We start from the raw sequence: 20,147 nt of genomic DNA on the forward strand, positions 1-20,147 counted from the left end.
TAACTATGCAGAAACTTCATTTTTTTAATATGACTATTTCTCCTTTCTTTCCTTTTAATTCAAACTGGCCTCATCCAGCATCTTGATTCACTTGCCTCCTTCTGCCATGTGTGTCCACTCCCTTAATCATTAAGCCTTAAAGGAGGCCCTGGTCAGCATCAAGCAATCTCAGGAAAAAAGTGTCAGGTTTTTTGACTACCGAGAGAAAGTGTTTCAGTCAAACTAGAGATAACATCTAGACCTCAGCTGTGTTTCAGCTTCAGAATCACACCAACCACATCCTTGGGAAACCAGCTGAGGTGATGCCATGGCTGGTATCAGGACCAGATGCAGTGATCAACCACCTTCTGCCCTAACACCACCAGTGAGCAAGCCCATGACCCTAACTCTCTGAGTCTGCTATATAACCCATCCCCTAGAAGCCATTGGGGAGCCAGGTGTTTGTGCTCTAGCTCATCTGTGCCTCTGGGCTTGTGCCATCTTCTCAACTAATAAACCCTTACCTTCTTGGATGCATACTCCTGTTCGTGTCATATTGGGCTTTGATGCGCTCTGGCAATGGGCCTCTTTAGTCTGGTAACAGGAAGCCATATGAATCTGTGAGCAGTGTTTGAAAAGAACTAACCAAGGGTCCCATCTAATAGAATCTAAACTTTACTGTCAAACAGGTCACAGCTTGCTAAGTGTCTGTTCTACTCTTTCTGGTACAGAGATTTCAGACACTGCTTGAATGATTGACTGAATTTTCCAGACTAGCAAATCAATGTTCAGAGAAGAGTTGTAACTCAGCCAAGATCATTCAACTAACTAGTAATTAGCCCAGCTGAGATTAAAACCTAGGTGTGGGGAAGGACAAGATGGCGATGTAGTAGGCGGATGTACCAACTTCCACCTCCTAGAACCAAAGTGGATTACAACTTAATTTTAAGAACCATCATCAGGAAAACCCAACTTTGGACTAAACTAAGAGGACTCATGAACCAAGGAACACTAAGGAAGCCACCCTGAGACTGGTAGGAAAAGTGGAATTGCAGAGAGGGCTTCCCAGCTCCCCAGAGTGAATGGCAGCCCAAAGAGACTCACGTGGTGGGAAGTGAGTTTAGCAGAGAGGGGAGGGTCTTGAGTCCCAGGAATAAAACCCCAGCCTGTAGCCCCAGAGCCTAGAAGAGGTTTATGGACAGTATTTAGCTGGAAACAAGTCAGGATACTGTTTGTGAGAAAGAGATTGATTTCTCAGACCCAGGATTCTTAAAGGGACCACGCAGAAAACCTCGCTCACAACCACTCACCCAAGGGCTCTGGGGGATGGGGAGAGAGGAGAGGACTGGAGCAATGGGAAGAGAGTGTAATCTGGGAGGCACAGGGAGAAACACTTTGAGAGACAGCCACCCTAACCCCTGGGCTGAGTTACTCCCCAAATCTGAAGTGAATATTTTTCCTGGGAACAGCAATACCAGCAAAGGGAAGCATGACATCAGCCAAACAAGCTCTCCTGCAGTACTTAGAGCAGAGTTGTTTAGAAGGAGGGAGCTTTCAGGACTACAGTATTGAATGTTAGGGTCTGAATTGCAGTGCCCCCACCCACATGGCTGAGGGCTCGCCTGAGGGCGGGTGGTGGCAGGATGCGGAAGTGCAGTTCTGTCAGCAAGGGTGGAAGCTGGCTGGCCACAACTGAGGCCCAGGTGTGAGCTTGGACTTGTCCAGCTGGGGAGAAGGGGACGTGCAAAAGTGGTCAAGCCCAGCAGCGGGCCGCCTGCAATCCCACCTGCAGGGGAAGGGCAGGAGCCCCAGAAGGGGTGGAGACCTGCCCTTGAGAAGAGGTGCAGGAGCACAGCCTCCCCTGGCCTGTGGGTACTGAGGCATGCGGCCTGACACAGGAGCAGGTTCCTCCCGTGGGGGTGGAGCGAAATCCCAGAACAGGCAGAGGCTCGCGACTGAGCGAGGGCATGCAGCCTGACCCAGCCTTGTGGAGCCAAGGCTTGCAGCTCTCCCATGAGTGGGCTCCTCATGCAGGGCCAGGGCGAAAGCCCGGAATCAGGCAAAGACCCATAGCTGAGCAAAGGTGCTCAACCCTGCCCTCAGAGCCAAGGCTTGCAATGGGGCACTGAGCATAACCCCACCCATGGGGGCGGGGCAAAGGCCAAGGCTTGTACACTGGAGCATGTGATCACAGACCCTCCCATGAAGGAGAGGCAGAAACCACAGCAACAGCCCCAGTGGGCTGGCACTGGCAACCCCAATACCTGAACACTTTAGGCAGCTGCAGTAGAGGGGATGGTGGGCCTGCAGACAGGTCACACCTAGAGAACACAGAGGCCACACCCAGTGGACTCCAGTGGCCAAAACCTTCTTTTACACAGACAAAATGGGAAGGCAGAGAAATGCAACACAAATAAATCAAGAGAAATCCCCAGAAAAGGACCTGAATGAATCAGATATACCCAAATTACCAGATGCAGAGTTTAAAATAATGATTGTTAGGATGCTCAAAGATCTTAGAACAACAATAGAAGGTTATTATGAACACCTAAATAAGGAGATAGCAAATATAAAAAAGAACATTTAAATAATAAAAAAGAATCAGTCAGAAATAACAAATACAATATCAGAAATAAAGAACACAATGGAAGGAATTAAAAGCAGGATGGATAAAGTGGAATATTGAATCAGCGAGTTAGAGGACAAGATAAATGAAGGCACGGAAGCAGAGCAGAAAAAGAAAAGAGACTCAAAAAGTCTGAGGAAACTCTAAGAGAGCTCTGTGACAACATGAAGAGAAATAACATCCACATCATAGGGGTTCCTGGAGAAGAAGAGAAAGAACAAGGGATAGAGACTTTGTTCAAACATATCATAGCTGAAAACTTCCCTAAATTAAGGCAGGAAAACATCTCACAAGTTCAAGAAGCACAGAGAACTCCATTAAAGAGAAACCCAAGGAAATCTACACCAAGACACATCATAATTAAAATACTAAAGCTAAGTGATAAAGAGAAAATATTAAAAGTTGCTAGAGAAAAAAGGCTATCTCTTACAAAGAAGCCCCCACAAGGATGACTTTCAACTTCTCAACAGATATACTTGAAGAGAAGGCCAGAAGAGAATGGCAAGAAATATTCAAAGTAATGCAGAACAAGAGTCTACAACCAAGAATACTCTATCTATCATTTAAAATTGAAGGAAAAATAAAAAGCTTTCCAGACAAAAACAAACAAACAAACAAACAAACAAAAAACAACAACAAGGAATTTACTACAACCAAACCAATGCTGCAGGAAATGTTAAGGGGCCTGTTGTAAACAGATCAAAGGGGAAAAAGAATATAGCAAAAGAGGAATACAGCTTTAAATAATAAAATGGCAATAAACAACTACATATCAATAATAACCTTAAACATAAATGGATTAAATGATCTGATCAAAAGAAATAGGGTAGCTGCATGGATAAGAAAATGGGACCCGTACATATGCTGTCTATGCTGTCTACAAGAGACATACCTTAAAACAAAAGATGCACACAGACTGAAGATAAAAGGATGAAAAAAAATATTTTACGCAAATGGAAATAAAAAAAAACTGGGTTAGCAATACTTATATCAGACAAAATGGACTTTAAAACAAAAGATATAGTAAGAGATAAAGGTCACTACATAATGATAAAGGGAGCAATCCAACAGAAAGACATAACTGTATTAAATATCTATGCACCTAATATAGGAGCACCTAAATATATAAAACATACTTTTATTGATTTAAAGGGTGAGATCAACAGCAATACTATAATAGTAGAGGATTTCAATACCCTACTAACATCACTAAATAGATCCTCAAGAAAGAAAATTAACAAAGAAACAGCAGACAAAGGACACATTAGATCAACTCGATTTAATAGATATCTTCAGAACCTTTCACCCTAAAGCAGCAGAATAAACATTCTTTTCAAATGCTTATGGTACATTCTCTAGGATAGACCACATGTTAGGGCACAAAAGCGGTCTCAAGAAATTTAAGAAGATTGAAATCATATCAAGCACTTTCTCTGATCACAATGGCATAAAACTAGAAATAAACCACAACAGAAAAACTGAAAAATACTAAAACACTTGGAAACTAAATAGCATGTTATTAAATAATGAATGCGTTAACAATGAGATCAATGACGAAATAAAAAAATTTCAGAAAATGAATGATAATGAGCATAGAACAACTCAAAATATATAGGACACAGCAAAAGCAGTCCTGTGAGGAAAGTTCATAGCATTACAGGCATACCTTAAGAAGCTAGAAAAAGCTCAAATAAACAACTTGACCCTGCATCTAAAAGAACTAAAAAAAGAACAGTAGGTAAAGCCCAGAGGTAGTAGAAGGAAGGAAATAATAAAGATCAGAGCAGAAATAAATGACATAGAAGCTAAAGAAACAATACAGAGGATCAATGAAACCAGGAGCTGGTTCTTTGAAAAGGTAAACAAGATCGATCAACCTTTAACCAGATTCACCAAGAAAAAAAAAAGAGAGGACTCAAATAAATAAAATTAGAGATGAGATTGGCTCAGCGGTAGAGCGTCGGCCTAGTGTGCGGAGGACCCAGGTTCGATTCCCGGCCAGGGCACACAGGAGAAGCGCCCATTTGCTTCTCCACCCCTCCGCCGCGCTTTCCTCTCTGTCTCTCTCTTCCCCTCCCACAGCCAAGGCTCCATTGGAGCAAAAATGGCCCGGGCGCTGGGGATGGCTCTGTGGCCTCTGCCTCAGGCGCTAGAGTGGCTCTGGTTGCAACATGGCGACGCCCAGGATGGGCAGAGCATCGCCCCCTGGTGGGCAGAGCGTCGCCCCTGGTGGGCGTGCCGGGTGGATCCCGGTCGGGCGCATGCGGGAGTCTGTCTGACTGTCTCTCCCTGTTTCCAGCTTCAGAAAAATGAAAAAAAAAAAAAAAATTAGAGATGAGAGTGGAGAAATAACAACTGACACAACAGAAATACAAAATATTGTAAGAAAATACTATGAAGAACTGTATGCCAAAAAACTAGACAACCTAGATGAAATGGAAAAATTCCTTGAAACATATAATCTTTCAAAAATTAAACTGGAAGAATCAGAAAACCTAAACAGACTGATTACAACAAATGAAATTAAAACAGTTATAAAAAAAACTCCCCCAAAAAGAAAAGTTCTGGGCCCAATGGCTTCACAAGTGATTTCTACCAAATATTCAAAGAAGAACTAACTCTTATCCTTCTCAAGCTATTTCAAAAATTCAAGAGGAAGGAAGACTTCCAAGCTCCTTTTATGAGGCGAGCATAATTCTGATTTCAAAACCATGCAAAGACAACACAAAGAAAGAAAATTATAGGCCAATATCCCTGATGAATTTAGATGCTAAAATCCTCAACAAAATATTAGCAAACTGGATCCAGTAATATATGAAAAAATATCATACACCATGATCAAGTGGGATTTATTCTTGGGAGGCAAGGCTGCTACAATATTCACAAATCAATCAATGTGATTCATCACATAAACAGAAGGAAGGAGAAAAAGCACGTGATCATTTCAATAGATACAGAAAAAGCATTTAATAAAATCCAGCACCCATTTATAATCAAAACTCTCAGCAAAGTGGGACTACAGGGAACATACCTCAACATGATAAAGGCCATCTATGACAAACCCACAGCCAACATCATACTCAATGGGCAAAAATCAAAAGCAATAACCTTAAGATCAGGAAGAAGTCAGGGGTGCCCCTTTCACCATTCTTATTCAATATAGTTTTGGAAGTCCTAGCCACAGCAATCAGACAAGGGAAAGAAATAAAAGGCACCCAAATTGGAGAAGAAGAAGTAAAACTATTATTATTTGTAGGTGATATGATATTGTATATAGAAAACCCTAAAGTCTCAGTCAAAAAACTACTGAACCTGATAAATGAATTTAGCAAGGTGGCAGGATATAAAATTAATACTCAGAAATCTGATGCATTTTTATACACTAACAATGAACTGTCAGAACGAGAAATTAAGGAAGCAATTCCCTTCACCATTGCAACCAAAAAGATAAAGTACCTAGGAATAAATTTAACCAGAGAGGGCCCTGGCCGGTTGGCTCAGTGGTAGAGCGTCGGCCTAGCGTGCGGAGGACCCGGGTTCGATTCCCAGCCAGGGCACACAGGAGAAGCGCCCATTTGCTTCTCCACCCCTCCCCCGCGCTTTCCTCTCTGTCTCTCTCTTCCCCTCCCGCAGCCAAGGCTCCATTGGAGCAAAGATGGCCCGGGCGCTGGGGATGGCTCTGTGGCCTCTGCCTCAGGCGCTAGAGTGGCTCTGGTCGCAACATGGCGACGCCCAGGATGGGCAGAGCATCACCCCCTGGTGGGCAGAGCGTCGCCCCTGGTGGGTGTGCCGGGTGGATCCCGGTCGGGCGCATGCGGGAGTCTGTCTGACTGTCTCTCCCTGTTTCCAGCTTCAGAAAAATGAAAAAAAAAAAATTTAACCAGAGAGATTAAAGAAGCTTGTACTTGGAAAATTATATAGCATTGATAAAAGAAATCAAGGAAGATACAAACAAGTGGAAGCACATACCGTACTCATGGTTAGGAAGAATAACATCATTAAAGTGTGTATATTACCCAAAGCAATTTATAAATTCAATTCAATACCAATTAAAATACCAATGATATACTTTAAAAATATAGAACACGTATTCCAAAAATTTATATGGAACCAAAAGGGAACATGAATAGCCTCAGCAATCTTGAAAAGGAAGAATAAAGTGGGAGGTATCACACTTCTGGATATCAAGTTATACTACAAGGCCATTGTACTCAAAACAGCCTGGTACTGGCATAAGAACAGGCATATAGATCAATGGAACAGACCTGAGAACCCAGAAATAAACCCACACCTTTATGGACAACTGATATTTGAGAAAGGAGGTAAGAGCATACATTGGAGTAAAGACAGCCTCTTCAACAAATGGTGTTGGGAAAATTGGACAGCTACCTGCAAAAAAACGAAACTAGATCACCAACTTACACCATTCACAAAAATAAACTCAAAATGTATAAAAGACTTAAATGTAAGCTGTAAAACCATAAGCATCTTAGAGGAAAACATAGGCAGTAAACTCTCTGACATATCTCTCAGCAATGTATTTGCTGATTTATCTCTACTGGCAAGTGAAATAAAAGACAGGATAAAGAAATGGGACTATATCAAACTAAAAAGCTTTTGCGCAACTAAAGACAATAAGAACAGAATAAAAAGACAAACTCTACAATGGGAGAATATATTTGATAATATGTCTGATAAGGAATTAATAACCAAAATTTATAAAGAACTTGTAAAACTCAACATCAGGTAGACAAACAATCCAATCAAAAAAATGGGCAAAATAAATAAATAGACACTTCTCCAAAGAGGACATATTGATGGCCAATAGGCATATGAAAAAATACTCAACATCACTAATCATTAGAGAAATGCAAATAAAAACCATATTGAGATATCACCTCACTCCAGTCAGAATGGTGCTCATCAACAAAACAACACAGAATAAGTGCTGGTGAGGAAGTGGAGAAAAGGGAACCCTCCTGCACTGCTGGTGGGAATGCAGACTGGTGCAGCCACTGTGGAAAACAGTATGGAGATTTCTCAAAAATTAAAAATCAAACTGCGTTTTGACCCAGCTATCTCACTTTTAGGAATATACACCAAGAACACCATAGCACTGTTTCAAAAGGAAAAATGCACCCCCATGTTTATGGCAGCTTTGTTCACAATAGCGAAGATCTGGAAACAGCCCAGGTGTTCATCAGTGGACAAGTAGATTAAAAAGCTTTGGTACATATATACTATGGAATACTACTCAGCCATAAGAAATGATGACATCAGATCATTTACAATAACATGGATGGACCTTGATAACATTATACTGAGCGAAATAAGTAAATCAGAAAAAACTAAGAACTATATGATTCCATACATAGGTGGGACATAAAAATGAGACTCAGAGACATGTACAAGAGTTTGGTGGTTACAGGGTGGGGGGGGGGAGGAGAGGGAGGGGTTTAGGGGAGGGAAGACCCACAAAGAGAACCAGTTAGAAGGTGACGGAAGACAATTGGTCTTTGGGTGATGGGAATGCAGCATAATCAATTGTTAATATAACCTAGAGATGTTTTCTCTGAATATATGTACCCTGATTCATCAATGTCACCCCATTAAAATTAATAATAATAAAAACAAAGAAACAAAAAAACCTAGGTGGGTGTAATTCCTCACAATTTTATCAAGAAGACAAATGATAGATCCTTAGTGCAAACCAAGGAAGAGAACAGTGAAATATACCATCAAATAAAGCTGCGGGTGGCCAGTCCACTCGGGAAAAGGAAAGGCCTCCTTTCAACTTCTCTTGGCAACTGGTAGGTGGGTATACAACCCCAACAAGGTCTGACCTGGAGAGAACTCCATCTGGACTGCCTTATCCCATATGAGATAACTGACAGGCTAGACCCCTTCCCAGGTCTCTGGGTGGGCACTGGGGAGAGCTGAACTGAAAACACAAGGCTGGTGTGTTCCAAAAGGACTATTTATTTAAAACTCATGGGTGCAGGTGTGCCAAGATGGGCCCAAATGCTGTGTAGGCCCCAGGGGGTGTTGCAATAGGGTATTTATAGTTTAGTCAGGGGTCTTGGAAAAAAGCAGCTGATGTCACCGTCACTCCTCTATAGGTACAAAGTAATGTGTTTTTATATGTGGATTGAAGAGGTGCCAAAGTTTCTCCAAATGGTTTATCTCTGGGCTCAACTGTCTAAAGGAGGCCTGTGCTAGTTCACAAGGTCCCAGGCCGGCCTGGCAGGCTCAGGCTTCAAGCAGGCCAGTCCCCCCTCCCTCCTCCCACTGATTTGCAGTGCCCTTGAAATGGGGGTGGGGGGGGAAGGTGCTGATCCCTTAGATGGCTGCTATCAGAAGGCAGCATCATTAGGCCTGTAGCCTGGCTTTTATAAACACTGTGATTTAAATCTCCTCTAACACTCAGGTCCCTTTTCACTGTATGCTTTCCCTGACTTTTGCAAAGATCTACATTTCAAAATGAAGGCCGGGAAGCCATTGAGTGAGAGAATAGCAAGCCAATTAACTACAACCTCATAGGGGGGAGGAAAATGTGCTGCTTTGAGCCTGGCTAAGAAATTGGGTGAGGGGCAGTTTAGTTTTAAAGAGGGCTCTCCTTTTAAATGCCACCCTGAAACCAAACTTTATACTTTCACTGACTAGATTATTATTATGTTTAAATATATTGATATTTTAGAGAGATAAGAAGAAAGAGAGAAAAACATTAATTTGTTGTTTTACTTATTTATGCATTCATTGGTTGATCCTTTTATGTGCCCTGACCAGTGATCAAATTTGCAACTTTGGCATTTTGGGAGGATGCTCTAACCGACTGCCTACCTGGCCTGGACTCACTGCCAAGTATTAAAAGAGAAATAATGAGTGGCCACTATGAAGAAGGTAGCTACAGAAGATGTTAATGCTACTTTTGAAGATCAGCAAAAGATAAACAGGTTTGCATGGAATACAAGTAGAATCACAGAGCTGAAGGAAGAAATCGACACAAAAAAGAAACAACTCCAAAATATAGATGCTTGCAAAGACATCATGCTTGCTGATGACAACTGCTTAGTGATACCTTATCAGATTAGTGACGTTTTCATTAGCCATTCTCAAGAAGAAAGACAAGAAATGTTAGAAGAAGCAAAGAAAAATTTTCACGAAGAAATTGACACCTTAGAATTCAGAGTGGAAGCCCTGGCCGGTTGGCTCAGCGGTAGAGTGTCGGCCTGGAGTGCGGGGGACCCGGGTTCGATTCCCGGCCAGGGCACATAGGAGAAGCGCCCATTTGCTTCTCCACCCCCCCCCCTTCCTCTCTGTTTCTCTCTTCCCCTCCCGCAGCCAAGGCTCCATTGGAGCAAAGATGGCCCGGGTGCTGGGGATGGCTCCTTGGCCTCTGCCCCAGGCGCTAGAGTGGCTCTGGTAGCGGCAGAGCGACGCCCGGAGGGGCAGAGCATTGCCCCCTGGTGGGCAGAGCGTTGCCCCTGGTGGGCGTGCCGGGTGGATCCCGGTCGGGCGCATGTGGGAGTCTGTCTGACTGTCTCTCCCCGTTTCCAGCTTCAGAAAAAAAAAAAAAAAAAGAATCCAGAGTGGAGGCCCTGGTTGGTGGCTCAATAGATTGAGTGTTGGCCTGGCATATAGACGTCCTGGGTTTAAGCCCTAGTCAAGGCACACAGAAGAAGCAACCATCTGCTTCTTCCCTTGACCCTTTCTCTCCCTTTTCCTCTCCTACAGCATAGTTGGTTCCAACGTGGCCCTGGGCACTGAGGATAGGTTGGTTGATCTCAGCCTCAGGTGCTGAAAATAGCTTGGTACTCAAGTTTTAGCTCCAGATGGAGTTGCTGGGTGAATCCTGGTCAAACACATGGGGGACTCTGCCTCACTATCTCCCCTCCTTTCATCTAAAAAAAAATCCAGAGTGGAATCAATTCAGCTTGTGTTAGCATATGTAAGGCCATTATTCGCGGCCATCATCACAGCCGCCCTGCCAATGCAGGTCGCATTTGATTCAGATAGACAGTAAGGAATTGTGGAAGGAGGGCCAGGCCCTTTTCTTTCCCAGAAGGAAGAAACAGAATACAAGGGAAAGGAACCAGCTGGGATAATCGAGTCAGCCTGTGATAAATTATCTATATCCCATAGTTACAATGCAAAACAAGAACAGCAAGATCTGTATGTTACTATGGCCAGTGATCTGGAAACTCCTTCCCCCTTGTTTACCCCACCGAAACTTTCTCTCCCCTCTCCCTGAGTCCCGGGAAACCTTAAACAAAGAAATCATGTGCTCATTGGTTAGATACTGTGAAGGTATATAACTTGTAAGAAAATCAACTTCGGAGAGCCCGTGTTTTGGAGCTGCAAATCTCACGTGCTCCGCCAGCTTTAATAAATCCTACTTCCTTCATCAAGTTGTCTGGGTGTTTTTGTCCTCTTTTGATTCCTGCAATAGAATCAACAGAGTCAAAACCTGGTGGTCCATTTTCCTTTAATCCAAGCTTGCACCCAGAAGGCAAGAAAATACACACAGTGGAAAATACTTCCCTTTCCATTCAGGGTTCCCAAAGCCACTGACTCATCCGAGTTTTCCTAGAATCAAAGGCTTCCACTTCATCAGTCTTATTCACCTTTGTTTGCCATCTCCTTCTCCTCCACGAACTGGCTTCTTCTTCCCCCATTATGCCATTTTGGCTGCCTCATACCCTCCACATGGCCTCTCTCTCCTGCTATAGCATAGGCTCCTCCTCTCTACAAGAACGTGGCCACTCTCCCTAAAATGGCCTCCTAGCGCCTCCTTTTAATACCTTTTGGTGCAAAAGCCCTTCCCCAACACACATTAGTATAACCAAGCCCCTTCCCAAGCAAGAAGGGCATTTAGCTGTATCACGTGAGGGCAACGGCCATCTTTAATACTAAGAGTGAGAAAAAATAACTTATTTGCCCAATAGCAGATTTGAAAGTTCAGTTATGTGCAAAATTTGGAGCAATAGAAACCTTGAAGCTGATGAAGCTCAACATTGTATAATATTTCAAAAATTTTGTTTAATAAAGTTAAATATTGTCCAAATAATAATTTTCTTTCTTCAAATAATATGGAAAGCAAAACTCTCATTAAAAAAAAAAACAACTTCATTTGCCTGACCAGGCAGTGGCGCGGTGGATAGAGTGTTGGCCTGGGATTCTGAGGACCCAGATTTGAAACCTTGAGGTCTCTGGCTTGGGCATGGGCTCATCTGGTTTGAGCGTGGGCTCATCTGGCTTAAGCATGGACTCACCAGCTTGAATGTGGGGTTGCTGGCTTGAGCATGGGATGAGAGACATAACCCCATGATTGCTGGCTTGAAGCCCAAAGGTTGCTGGCTGAAGCCCAAGGTTGCTGGCTTGAGACCAAGGTCGCTGGCTTGAGCAAGGGGTCATTAGCTCAACTGGAGCCCCCTGGTCAAGGCACATATGAGAAAGCAATCAATGAACAACTTAGGTGCTGCAATCAAGAATTGATGCTTCTCATCTCTCTCCCTTCCTGTCTGTCTGTCCCTATCTGTCCTTCTCTCTTTCTCTGTCTCTCTCATTAAAAATTCCATATATTTAGTGAAAACTTGCTTATTTTCACACCTTATTTATTTTATATTTTTAAAAGAAGACAGTATTCATCTATTTATTTTGCATAATGATTATATCAAATGTAGGGGTTTTAATGTCCTGTTATTAAACTTGTCATTAAGTAATCTTTAAAAAAGAGAAAAAAAGAAAGAAATAACAGGTCCCAAATGGATCCTTAGCTCTCATAACAGCAAACCAAGACTTACTTGCAGTTTTTATCTCTCCTAGGAATGTGAGCATTAAACAATCAGACATTTCCAAATAAGCATTAGTGAGGTAATCTGCATAATAAAACCCCTGTCCTTCCTTTCTTCCCCCAAAGAAGATGACCAGGCCTGAAATAATCATTTATTTTCTTGTTCTAATAACTTCCTTGACCCATCTGCCTATTAAACCCTTCCCCTTTTATACACTTCCTTGGAGCGCTTCTCTGTTTGCTAGATGGGATGCTGGCCCGTTTGCAAATCATCCAATAAAGCCAGTAAGATCTCAAATTCACTTAGTTGAATTTATTTTTAAGCTAGTACCAATAAATGTGCCATCAGTGAGAATTTAAGGAAGAAAAATACATGTGTGTGCTAAGCAGAGTTGACAATACTTTTTGATAGGTAGGTAGATGTTTGAGCTTGATTTTGAAGAAAATGTACAACCTATGTGGAGAAAAGGAAAAGGTAATCAAGTTAAAGAGAAGGCAAAGACTGTGAGAGCTGATGGTAATTCTGCATCAGCAGAATACTGGTTTGATTCCCAGTCAGGGCACAGAAAAGGCCCATTTGCTTCTCGACACCTCCCCCTCTTGCTTCTCTCTCTCTCTCTCTCTCTCTCTCTCTCTCTCTCTCTCTCTATCTATCTCTTCCCCTCCTGCAGCCATGGCTCTACTGGAGCAAGTTGGCCCCTGATGCTGAGGATGGCTATAACAGCTGTTACAACCATATAAGAGCTGTTATATGCTGTTATATGACGCTGAGGATGATGAAATATTAAGAAATACTTTCTCTTGAGTTGACAACAAAGCTAAAGCAGAAAACAGAATTCTCATGCTAATGAGGTTTTAATCCAGATGAGGAAAGGAAAGAAAAATGGTCTTCAAGAAACAATTCAGGATCCCATCACATTATTGAATATATTTCTTGGAGGAATGATGTTCATGTCTTAGTTGCACCACTCAGAGAAAAAGGATAATTCTGGTCCTGAACAACCTTTAAAAAAAAGAATCTAATGACTATGGTGATAGATGCCACATTTCTTCTCTCCTAACTCCATTCTTGGATCACTTGGGAGATACTTTATGAGCTTTAAAGAAAGTAAGAATTTCAAAATGTCTCTGATTCATTGAACTAAGCAGTCCAAAGAGGCTTGTTCTGCAAAAGAAAAGGGCAGTGAGAGCTTGAGTGTTGCCTAGGGCAAGGACTTGAGATATGAGAATGGGAGCCAGAAAGTGCCATGGCTGAGGTGACAATATGGTTGCATGAGAATTGATCCTGTATAAGATTGCTTTCAATGCCACTTTTTTTTTTTATTCAGTGAGAGGAAGGGAGGCAGAGAGACAGACTCTCACATGCACCTCAACCAGGATCTACACAGCAAGTCCACTAGGGGCATTGTTCTGTAACTCAGCAACCAAGCTCTCAGAGCCTGAAGCAAAGCCATGCAGCCATCCTCAGCGTCAGGGGCCAACTTGCTCCAGTAGAGCCATGGCTGCAGGAGGGGAAGAGACAGAGAGATAGATAGATAGATAGATAGATAGAGAGAGAGAAAGAGAGAAGCAAGAGGGGGAGGTGTAGAGAAGCAAATGGGCCTTTTCTGTGCCCTGACCGGGAATCAAACCTGGGACATCCATCCTCCGGGCTGATGCTCTACCACTGAGCCAACCAGCCAGGGCTTTCGTGCCACTTTTAATCAATATTCTTGCATTCCATTTTTTATCTGCATGTCTTCAGAGTGTCCATTAACATTTGCTTGAGACACAAAGACAAACAAGTCACATCTTGGACCTCAGTTGGGTTATATTTGGGTTGTATAATTTTAAAGAAGTCAATGAATGAGAATTCTTACTGAAAAAATTCCTGGTGACCACATTTGGAAGAACATTTAACTATCAAAGGTAGGTAGGTGGCAGTAAGTTCAGAGGATGCTATAAGAGAACTATTGGTCACAGACATTTTAAAACAAAGAATAACAGCAAATGATAAATGTTTTCCCAATGAGAGCCAGTGAGCCTTGGTCACATGACCTTACGGCACCAATACAGACCTCCTTGTATTCCTTCTTCAGCACCTTATAATTTTATTCTCACATTCCCTAATTGTACAACATGGCAGGCCCTATTTTCTCATTCTCAAAGCCAAACTTTCTTCAAGTTAATTCTGAAGCAAAATGGGATGATCATTGTGTTCAACTGCCCTGTTTAATCAAAAATGACATAAGTAAATTGGGATTTGCAAACTTTCATCTAGCCAATCTGGCTGGAGATGTGCATGTCCTTACCACTCCCATGTTAGTGCTGAGAAGCAAAATGTGAACAAGAGGGCCAGGCCTCTAATGTTTCCAGCCAATGTGAATTAGAGACTTTTCAACAGCTGCAGGAAGTCAACAACTTAATAAGAAACATCACAAATACTTAATTCATCCAGGGTGATCACAACATTGAATTCCCACATTAACAGAGAGATGAACAAAATGTTTTCTGAACCAAGCAACATGAATCAAAGCAGATGCTAACCTCTTCCTTGCAGAGCCAAGATTCAGGGCTCAGTGCCTAGATGAGGCTACTCTTGGTTGTGTATCAATCTGATCAGGCATCAGAGGCTAGGTAGTTCATTTATTTCTTGCAAGATGGAGGCAATATTTAACCATACATGATTTCTGAACACAATAGGGAAGCCATGGAATATTGTATCAGTGTACTTTGCTACTTTGGTCCAGGTTCTTGTCCTATGAACTACACACCATTTTGATTGTCACTCAGGAAGGCAGAGGAGTATGTATCCACCAACTCTTGCAGGAACTCTTTAGATTTAAACACTCCTGTGCCTTTCTCCCCAGTGAGTACATTTCTACAACATAACTGTTACAAATTCCTTTCTGTAGGGTGAGAAACATGTCTTGCCTTCTTCTTTCTATCTCTATTAACTAACTCTTTTATTTGTGGCAGAGACAGAGAGAATCAGAGAGAAGGACATATAGGGACAGACAGACAGGAGGGAGGGAGATGAGAAACATCAATTCTTCGTTGAGATTCCTTAGTTGTTCATTGATTGATTTCTCATATGTGCCTTGGCCAGGGGGGCTATAGCAGACTGAGTGACTCCTTGCTCAAGCCAGTGACCTTGGGCTCAAGCTGGTGAGCTTTTGCTCAAACCCGATGAGCCTGCACTCAAGCTGGCAACCTCGGGGTCTTGAACCTGGGTCCTCTGCATCCCAGTCTGACGCTCTATCCACTGCGCCACCTCCTGGTCAGGCTAACTACTCTATACTCTATAGTGCATGCCCATCACTACCCTAACCACAGCTCCTTATGCTTAGGTAGCTATGATTTATATAAATGATTCTATCCCTCATCCCCAAGTGTCCAAAGCTACCTGAAAACCAGTGTCATGCTAGAGCAGAGGGAGCAATGAATTATAAGATAGGGGAAAACAGATGTGTAGACTACTGCTGGCTTCTTAGGGTTCTCCTTACTTCTTTGCACTTGAGACATCAGATAATGATTTGGGCCAAATTCATGCTCCAGACACTCTGAGCCTATAGGGTCTCCTCTTGCTGCTGCCTCAGCTGTGTGTGAGTTAAGGAATGCATTCAAGTCCTAAGCAGGCTCCCAAATCTCCCTTTGCTTTCAAATTTCTTGCCAGCCTATCACAGCATAGGTTCGTAGACAGTCATGCACACGTGGTGAGTTTATTTTCTCGGTCTTTCTATGGCTTGCTGACTTCTAGGATCTCCCCATTAAATTTCTAGCTGCCCTGAACTGAGTTCCTTGTTTTCATCAGTAGAGCAGTGGGTCTTTGCTGCTGGCTCTAAACTAAATTTACTATTTCCTTTCACAAGTGAGGCTGCAGGTTCTGGGCCTCGCCATGTGTGGAAGGGATGGGAACCCTTCTAGGCAAGGAGGCCACCTCGTTCTCCTACATACAGTATACAGTATAGCACTTTCTCTTCTTTCTTTCTTCCTTCCTTCCTTCCTTCCTTCCTTCCTTCCTTCCTTCCTTCCTTCCTTCCTTCCTTCCTTCCTTCCTTCCTTCTTTCTTTCTTTCTTTCTTTCTTTCTTTCTTTCTTTCTTTCTTTCTTTCTTTCTTTCTTTCTTTCTTGAGAGAGAGGGACAGGCAAGGACAGACAGACAGACAGGAGAGAGCAACAGACAGGAAGAGAGAGAGAGATGAGAAGCAACAGCTTGTTGTTGCGGCACTTCAGTTGTTCATCTATTGCTTTCTCATATGTGTCTTGACTGGGGGACTTCAGCTGAGCCAGTGACCCCACGCTCAAGTTGGTGAGCCTGTGCTCCAGCCGATGAGCCTGCGCTCAAGCCGGTGACCTCAAGGTTTTGAACCTGGGTCCTCTGCATCCCAGGCCAACGCTCTATGCACTGTGCCACTGCCTGGTCAGGCCAGTAGCACTTTTTCAAGAGGGAAATCTTCACAGTTTGTTGTGTTCTTTTGTTCATTTTTAGTTCCTTGGAATGGTTATCTAGAACAATTCTGTCCAGGTTTATACTTGTTTTCTATGAAAGAGAATTGTCTGATCACCCCATGTTGCTTTTTACTGAAAATAGTCTTACAATTGCTGTGTGGTCAGTGAACGGTAAACTTTATGTCAGTTTTTCTCATATACCAGTGTTATGACTTTTATAGAAAAAATATGTTTTTCTTAACAGCATGTCACCACTATGGAGTTATTTTCCTACTGCCTTCAAGGACTATTTTTTATTTCCCATTGGTTTTGTGGAATGTTCCAAACTGATACATCTCTTTCCCAGAGGTCTTTTGCAGCTGCAGTATTTTCAAGTTTTTTTTTAATCTGACTAGCCAGATTAGATATATTCCTTTGAGAAACAGATGCAGTCATTTTTAATGATAAAACATTATTCAGTTCTCTTTTAAAACCATTTGCAGAAAAGGAGCATCATTTTACATGTGCCTCGTTTTTTTTTTTTTGTTTTTTTTTTTTTGTATTTTTCTGAAGCTGGAAACGGGGATAGACAGTCAGACAGACTCCCGCATGCGCCCGACTGGGATCCACCCGGCTGGCCCACCAGGGGGCGACACTCTGCCCCTCCGGGGCATCGCTATGTCATCCCCAGCGCCCGGGCCATCTTTGCTCCAATGAAGCCTCGCTGCGGGAGGGGAAGAGAGAGACAGAGAGGAAGGAGAGGGGGAGGGGTGGAAAAAGCAGATGGGCGCTTCTCCTGTGTGCCCTGGCCGGGAATCGAACCCGGGACTTCTGCACGTCAGGCCGATGCTCTACCACTGAGCCAACCGGCCAGGGCATCGTTTTTTTTTTTTTTAGAAAGATATAAGATCTTTTTTTTTTTAATTAATTTATTTAATTTAATGCAGTGACAGGGATAAATCAGGGTACATATGTTGAGATAAAACACCTCTAGATTATTTTGACATTTGATTGTGCTGTATACCCCTCCCCCAAAGTTAAATTGTCTTCTGTCACCTTCTATCTGGTTTTCTTTGTGCCCCTCCCCTCCCCCAACCCCTCTCTCCTTCTTCACCCCATCCCCCCTGCCCCCAAACCCCATTCCCCACCCCTGTTGCCATCACATTCTTGTTCATGTCTCTGAGTCTCATTTTTATGTCCCTTCTATGTATGGATTCATGTAGTTCTTAGTTTTTTTTCTGATTTACTTATTTCACTCCGTATAATGTTATCAAGGTCCATCCATGTTATTGTAAAGGATCCGATGTCATCATTTCTTATGGCTGAGTAGTACTCCATAGTATATATGTACCAAAGCTTTTTAATCCACTCGTCCTCTGACGGACACTTGGGTTGTTTCCAGATCTTCGCTATTGTGAACAATGCTGCCACAAACATGGGGGTGCATTTCTCCTTTTCGAGCTGTTCTATGGTGTCCTTGGGGTATATTCCTAAAAGTGAGATAGCTGGGTCAAAAGGCAGTTCGATTTTCAGTTTTTTGATGAATCTCCATACTGTTTTCCACAGTGGCTGCACCAGTCTGCATTCCCACCAGCAGTGCAGGAGGGTTCCCTTTTCTCCACATCCTCGCCAGCACTTATTCTGTGTTGTTTTGTTGATGAGCGCCATTCTGACTGGTGTGAGGTGATATCTCATTGTGGTTTTAATTTGCATTTCTCTAATGATTAGTGATGTTGAGCATTTTTTCATATGCCTGTTGGCCATCTGTATGTCCTCTTTGGAGAAGTGTCTATTCATCTCTTTTGCCCATTTTTGGATTGGATTGTTTGTCTTCCTGGTGTTGAGATTTACGAGTTCTTTATAAATTTTGGTTATTAACCCCTTATCAGACGTATTGTCAAATATGTTCTCCCATTGTGTAGTTTGTCTTTTTATTCTGTTCTTGTTGTCTTTAGCTGTGCAAAAGCTTTTTAGTTTGATATAGTCCCATTTGTTTATCCTGTCTTTTATTTCACTTCCCCATGGAGATAAATCAGCAAATATATTGCTCCGAGAGATGTCGGAGAGCTTACTGCCTATGTTTTCTTCTAAGATGCTTATGGTTTCATGGCCTACATTTAAGTCTTTTATCCATTTTGAGTTTATTTTTGTGAGTGGTGTAAGCTGGTGATCTAGTTTCATTTTTTTGCAGGTAGCTGTCCAATTTTCCCAACACCATTTGTTAAAGAGGCTGTCTTTACTCCATTGTATTTCCTTGCCTCCTTTGTCAAATATCAGTTGTCCATAGAACTGTGGGTTTATTTCTGGGTGTTCTGTTCCATTGATCTATATGCCTGTTCTTATGCCAGGACCAGGCTGTTTTGAGTACAATGGCCTTGTAGTATATCTTGATATCAGGAAGTGTGATACCTCCCACTTTATTCTTCTTTTTTAAGATTGCTGAGGCTATTCGTGTTCTCTTTTGGTTCCATATAAATTTTTGGAATATGTGTTCTATATCTTTGAAGTATGTCATTGGTATTTTAATTGGTATTGCATTGAATTTATAGATTGCTTTGGGTAATATAGACATTTTAATGATGTTTATTCTTCCTAACCATGAGCACGGTATATGCTTCCACTTGTTTGTATCTTCCTTGATTTCTTTTATCAATGCTTTGTAATTTTCCGAGTACAAGTCTTTAGTCTCCTTGGTTAAGTTTATTCCTAGGTACTTTATTTTTTTGGTTGTAATTGTGAAGGGGATTGTTTCCTTAATTTCTCTTTCTGACTGTTCATTGTTGGTGTATAAAAATGCCTCTGATTTCTGAGTATTGATTTTATATCCTGCAGGGCATCGTTTTTTATCCATCCCTTTTCTCCTCTCACTATGGTATTGTTTTGGTTTTTCTGTATTTTTTTTTAAATCCTTGTTCTTATAGCCTGGTGGTATTTTATTTTTATTGTTAGCTCTCTCAATTTCATTAATAAATATAAATGAAATGAATGACTAATAACAAAGAAGGAAATTATATTCAATAATTCAATTATTAAAAAAACATCTCATACATTTAAGCTAAAGGCACATTCGTCACATGGGGCAGCTAAAATCTATTAAATAACCCACATTAAGTATCCTTTCTGCATCAGAGATTTAACTGAAAAGGAATAAGTCTTTCAACCCATGTTTCTCACTTTTTAAAAAATCCAAGTTCTCTTTCAATGAATAAAATACTTTCACATGTTTTTGATGTTAGGTGAAATGTAGAACAAACACATTATAATGATCTTGTTTAATGTGATGATATCTCAGTCTATCAGTTTAATATCTTTGAACCCCAATGGAAGAGAAGCTAGAATT

The 20,147-nt window shown here is 42.0% G+C and overlaps 1 non-coding gene and 1 pseudogene across 1 annotated transcript; one reads left to right on the forward strand and one right to left on the reverse strand.

Moving 5' to 3' along the window:
* Positions 1-20,147, forward strand: part of LOC136406602 (prefoldin subunit 4-like) — a 61,736-nt pseudogene that overhangs the window by 37,083 nt on the left and 4,506 nt on the right.
* TRNAV-GAC (transfer RNA valine (anticodon GAC)) lies at positions 17,609-17,684 on the reverse strand. The gene has a single exon. It is a non-coding gene; the product is annotated as a tRNA-Val (tRNA).

This window comes from Saccopteryx leptura, chromosome 5, assembly GCF_036850995.1.
Source record: "Saccopteryx leptura isolate mSacLep1 chromosome 5, mSacLep1_pri_phased_curated, whole genome shotgun sequence".
NCBI classification, from domain to species: Eukaryota; Metazoa; Chordata; class Mammalia; order Chiroptera; family Emballonuridae; genus Saccopteryx; species Saccopteryx leptura.